At 35.1% G+C, this 5,725-nt stretch overlaps 1 long non-coding RNA gene across 1 annotated transcript; it reads right to left on the bottom strand.

The window, feature by feature from the left end:
* Window positions 1–961: 961 nt before the first annotated feature.
* Window positions 962–4,194, bottom strand: LOC110629685. Its single transcript, XR_002490268.2, has 4 exons — window positions 4,142–4,194; window positions 2,942–3,891; window positions 2,019–2,896; window positions 962–1,605 (listed from the first exon to the last, which is right to left on the bottom strand). It is a non-coding gene; the product is annotated as an uncharacterized LOC110629685 (long non-coding RNA).
* Window positions 4,195–5,725: the final 1,531 nt, after the last annotated feature.

Raw genomic sequence — 5,725 nt, 5'->3', positions numbered from 1 at the left:
GCTAGAGGCGCACCTCATCTGAAAGAGGAGAAGCTAATCATGTTACTTCATGAGTACATGAAAGAAATAGGATGGGTTATGACCAAATCAAAAGGAGTGCTACACTTTTTACTTAATGCAGTTGGAATTCTTTTTCCTCCCCCAATTACTTTAGCCTTGATCAAATGGAGAAGGTCCAGCCCGTAACCTTAAATAAGGGTGCACCACACGAACCACACCAGGGAGTACTCAGTTTTCTTTGAACTTTAATTTTTTTAATACATTGAGGACAATGCATGATTTAGGTGTGGGGGTGCATATTTCTGAACTTTTATTTTTAGTCATTTTTTTTCAGTTTTAGTTTGAATAGCCACAGTTTGAATTTTTTTCATTTTTGTTATTTTTGCTTTCATAACACACTTTACACTACAAAAAAACAGTGATTTAGCGACCAAAATTTTGGTCGCTAAAAAGAAAGATTAACGAAATGGTCGGTGTTTGGCCAGTCCCTAAAGTTTTGGCGACAATCTAAAAATTAGTCGCTAAAATAGCGACCAATCAGCGACCATTTTTTGGTTGCTAATTTGGTGTCATGGCAAATTAAGTATTAGAAATATTAGTCGCTGGGTGGAAGTAAATTGATCGTTAAATTTTGGTCGTGAAATGGTCGCTAATTTGGTCGCTATTTCGTTGTTATTTGATCGCCTCAGGGAAGAGCATTTGCTCGCTGTGTGGAAGTAAATTGGTCGTTAAATTTTGGTCGCGAAATGATCGCTGTTTTGATCGCTAAATCATTGTTATTTGATCGAAGAGCATTTAGTCGCTGCATGGAAGTAAATTTGTCGTTACATTTTGGTCGCGAAATGGTCCCCGTCACTAATGCCCCTGATAGCTTTATGGTACTCGTGTTCTAAAACTGAATCAGCCCTTACAAAATATATCTATAGCTAACCAGGAACAGTATAAGCAGGAAAAACAAGAATTGCACACTAAAATATCATTCCTTTTCTTTCTATTATCAACAAATACAAAAGAATTATTTGAGGTTAATGTACAAATAAATCTACTCATCACCACCTTAAAACATAATCCCCATGAATGATTTACATCTTTGTTTCAGAAAGAATAAATACCCTAAACATAGACTACTATCAAACCCACCACTAGCTTCTGCAAGTCTTTGGTAATCCCCTCATCATTGTGTATTACACTTCCAGTATCCTTTCAAAAAGGAACCTGAGAAAAGAAAAATGGAAAACTGTACAAAAAGAAAAAGTCGTACACAACTTCATTGCAAACCTTTTACCTTCTGCTTCTTAATGATTTGGCAACAAATATAGATACTGCATCAAAAAGAAGCTCCTCTCCAACAGCAAACATGGTCCAAGCTTACTGGTCAAATTAATGTAAGGTACTTGGGCTTCTTCGAACACAGTATCTGGAGGTAAAATGCAGTCCCTAAACAGGTAGCAATATGCAACATTCGAGCTATTTCACACGGAATTCATGCCTGAAAACAGTTAGATTCTGAGTAAACCTGTCCCTGTTCTTTGCATCCAAGCTTCGCGTGACATCAGCCATCAGTTTGTCGAAACAAAGTGAAAGCCGCTGAGGTTGATCCACTGGCTGCAAACGGGACACAAAGTGTCAGCAAAAGAATAAAATTGGCAAACAGCCAAAGACACGCAAAAAAACCCCAACTGTTAGTATTCCAAGTTCACCCATTCATGGGAAGTAAATCCATCTATTTCACTACTAAACACATAACCCCTAATAGTTCTTTTGGCCCCAATGCTTCAATGTTGTTTTACATCCAACCCAACAATACTTCAGCTATCTAGCATAGAACTTAAGCAAATTCAAAATTAAAAGAAAAGTAATAAACCTTTCAGAATTGTTACCTATACATCTCCCTAGTAGTTGTTTTTGTTGTTGCAGTATCACATAATGAGACACAACATACAAGCATTATCGGACTCCACTATTCAGTTTAAAGGTGTCAAATTTACAACAAGAAGTGCAGGCAAAAGAACATTTACCTGTGCAGCTAAAATTTGAGCTTTCAAATCAGAGAATATCTGAAAGGACATGGAAATTTTCTCAATTAAACAGATATACAGTGAAAGTGAAACCCAGCGAGCAAGCAAATATTAATAACAGAGATATCTATAATATTATCTAAATCAAACTGCACTGAGAGAACCTGAGCAGTTCCTTGCAATCAAAGTGATGATGCAACATTCATGATATCAGTACGTGGCTAATTTTTTTATCAGAAGTGATGCAGGAAAATTATAAATCAAAATGTGGATGTACTTACTTGTAAGTGTCTTTGTGATAGCACTTAATGATGTTCCAAGTAAAATATCAATATTAAAATCACATAAAACACTAACATTAACAGAAATCATACCTCAGATTTGTCAAGGTAGCTTTAATGATGTTCCAAGTGTCTTTGTGATAGCACTTACTTGTAAGCAACGTGTATGTATGATGTATTTGCATATGAGTGGACTGTATAGGGACAGGTGCAAGCAAAATGTTGCCTCTTTTACAAGACAAACACATGGAATGGTGCAGTCAATTCACCCAAAATGTATATGAAACATTTCCTCTTATGTTAAAATTGCTTTCGGGAAAGCTTCTTTGTGACTGCCAATCAACTAAACTCAATGCTTTTGTACAAATAGCAAATAAAATAACATCCACACAACTAACTATATTAACTTATATCATCCTTATTTTTTTAAAAATTAGTTAGGACGGTTTTTTTAAAATTTATTATAACTATAAAAAATAAAGAGAATTAAAAAAAAAAGAACTTTGATTAATGTAAATGTGCGAGAAAGATATCGGCCTATGGACAGTTATGTGGGGCCTTCACTTTCATTTTTTTTCCACTTCTCTCTTCAATAACCTAACCCAGTCACTTTCATTTTTTTCCACTTCTCTCTTCAATAACCTAACCCAGTCACTTTCTTTCTAAGCAAACTTCCACAAGCAACCACAAGGAATCTCTAGCAAAAACAACCCCCTTCTCTTTCACCATAGTTTGATCAGTGATCATTACCGTTGGCCAAGATTTATCCAAAGTAACACTATAGCAATCAAACATACAGATTATAAAAATCTAAAAGAAATCACAACAGGAAACCTATGAAACAAGGCATGCTCTTAAGTGGGTCCATCTGGACCCACACCCTAATTGTCACCTTTTGCAAAGATAAGATCACAAGCCATGCATCATATCATACTTGTTAAGTGATATCATTAGGGCTTAGTGCTTAATAATTGCTAATGCTTAATAATTGCTAGTGCTTACAAATATTCAGTAAATAGTCAAAGAAATCAGTAGGAACCTACTTGTGGTTTACCATTTGCCTAATTTGTTAAAGAAACTGAATTTGACTAGATTGCAGTACATTTTCTTGAGCTGGAGCACAGCTCTTATGAAACCAATTAGAGTGGCTAATACACTGTTTTTTTCTGGAATAGCAAGCACTTCCAATGACATTATATTGGGTATGAGAACCAGACATGAAAATGAATTGTTTGTTTCCATGTTGAAGTTGAACAGACATATTAACTTGTTAACAGATTTTTATGCAGTGTTCATAGTTATGGTTAGCAAATTGTCTTTATAAAGTGCTAATGGGGCAGCAAGGGAGTTATTTGGTTGCCTTTAAGCTAATCCTCGACATAACTTGTTTTTGGATGGTTTAATTCTTGACTGAAAACCAGCTATATATGTGTCTAGGATAACATGCTAAAAAGCTGCATAAATAACACTATAGTAAATTTCAAAAAAAAAAAAGAGAAATTAAATGCACCTTAAATGCTAACACAAGGGAGCAAGGTAATCAAATGCAGCAGATGACAAACAGTGACTTCTTCAGTTTCACATCAAAGCTTCTGCAGAAGTCGTTCAAAATCAGGTAAGCCAAAAGTGATGTATCTAAGACTCTTAGTACAATAGCTAGACTCACCATATTGGCTTCTCAAAATTCCTAATTTCACACAATTCTTGGAATCACACTCTTTCAACACATTTATATAAAAAAAATCAAATATAACTTCTAAATTTAAGAAATAGAAAAAAAAAATCAAAGGAATCAAAGTGATAAAGTAAATATTCAAATTTACAAAGTAAGGATTCACTTACAGAGTTAAGGAGAGAGAAGCAATAGAAATCCAAGAGAGAAAGCGAAGGAGTGAGTGAGCGAGAGCGAGCGAGAGCGAGCGAGCGAGAGAGAGCAGGGAGGAGAGGAGAAGGGGGAGAGAGAGCACAAGTGAGTTAGAGTAAGGGAGAGGGATGTCGGTCAATAGGAAGTGAGTAAGAGAAGAATTGTCAGTCGATCGGCACAATGAGTGAGGGAAAGGGCTATCGGCAGTAAGGGTGAGTGAGGAAAGTGGCTGTCGGCAGTAAGGAGAGTGAGTGAGGGATGCAATGTGATTTTAGAATTAGGGTTTCAATATAAAATTGTATTTTTTAAAATTAACTTAATATAATAGATAATAATAATTTAAATTGAGTAGAATTAATAATAATAACTTAATTAGATATACATATACACTGATAAAGATATATAATAATAAAAAAATAATTTACAACTTAACTAAAAAATATATTTAAAAAAACTATTAGGACTTTTTATTTTAGAAATGTATTAGTTTTCAATTAAAAATTAAGTAATTTTTTAAGTTATTAATTTTTTAAGTTAATTTTTCAATTAAAAATTAATTACTTAATTTTTTAAGTTAAAATAAATTAATTAATTTTTTACGTTAAAATTAATTAATTAATTTTTTAGTTAAAATAATTAAAGATTTAGTCGTGTTTTGTTCCTCTTTAATCATAGTTTATATTATTTAAAATGTTTTATATTATATGTTTATTAATTTCGTCTTTAATGGTATAATTTTTTTAAAGATAATGTAATACCCGGCTAGAATCCGGCATCGGGATTCCTGCCTTCCGGCGGAATCTAAGGTGTTGGATCTCTCTAGAAGGGGTAAAATGTGTTTTCTAAAATGTTTTCACATGATTTCATGGTTTTAAAAGGAAAGAGAATTGAGTTTTAAAGGGAAAAGACCAAGGAGGCAATTGCCAGGTTCGGCCGCCGAAAGTGGAGTTCGGCCGCCGAACATGGGAAGGCTTCGGGAGCGCCTTTGGCCTCCGAAAGTCTTGTTTAAACGAGCCAAGGTTCGGCCGCCGAACATGCATGAGTTTAGGGGGCACGTTAGGCTGCCGAAGGTCTTCGACCAGGCCACCTATAAAAGGCCCTCAGATCGGAAATGGGTGAGTTTTCTCCCCATTCTCGAGCTCAGGTGAGTTTATGCCTTCCTTTGGTCGTTTTCGTGTTTTCTCTACCCATCTCTCAAGTTTTTCATGATTTCTACCTTTGTGTTTGAAGATTTAAAGCTTAAAAGGAGTTTTGGGAGCTTGGAGCTTTTGGAGCTTGGATTCTCCATACCTCCGAGTTAGAGATCACGCAACCCTCAATCTTCAAGAGGTAAGTGTAGATCCTTGTTTCCCTAGTGTTTTCATGAAGTTTTATGAAGATGTTTGATGGTTAAGTATGGGTAGATATGCATGTTTAGGTTTATGTGGGTTTTATACCCAATGTATGTTATGTGATGTTTGAGTTGAGGAGTTTATGTTAGTTTATGCTCCTTTATGCTTGTGGGAGTGAGTATGCATGATTGGGAGAGAGTATGTGAGGATTTGGGGTGTTTTGAGTTTGGT

The sequence above is a fragment of the Manihot esculenta genome, chromosome 13, assembly GCF_001659605.2.
Source record: "Manihot esculenta cultivar AM560-2 chromosome 13, M.esculenta_v8, whole genome shotgun sequence".
NCBI lineage: Eukaryota > Viridiplantae > Streptophyta > Magnoliopsida > Malpighiales > Euphorbiaceae > Manihot > Manihot esculenta.
Note: the sequence above shows the minus strand (reverse complement) of the source record. Positions and strands in the feature narration are given on the sequence as shown.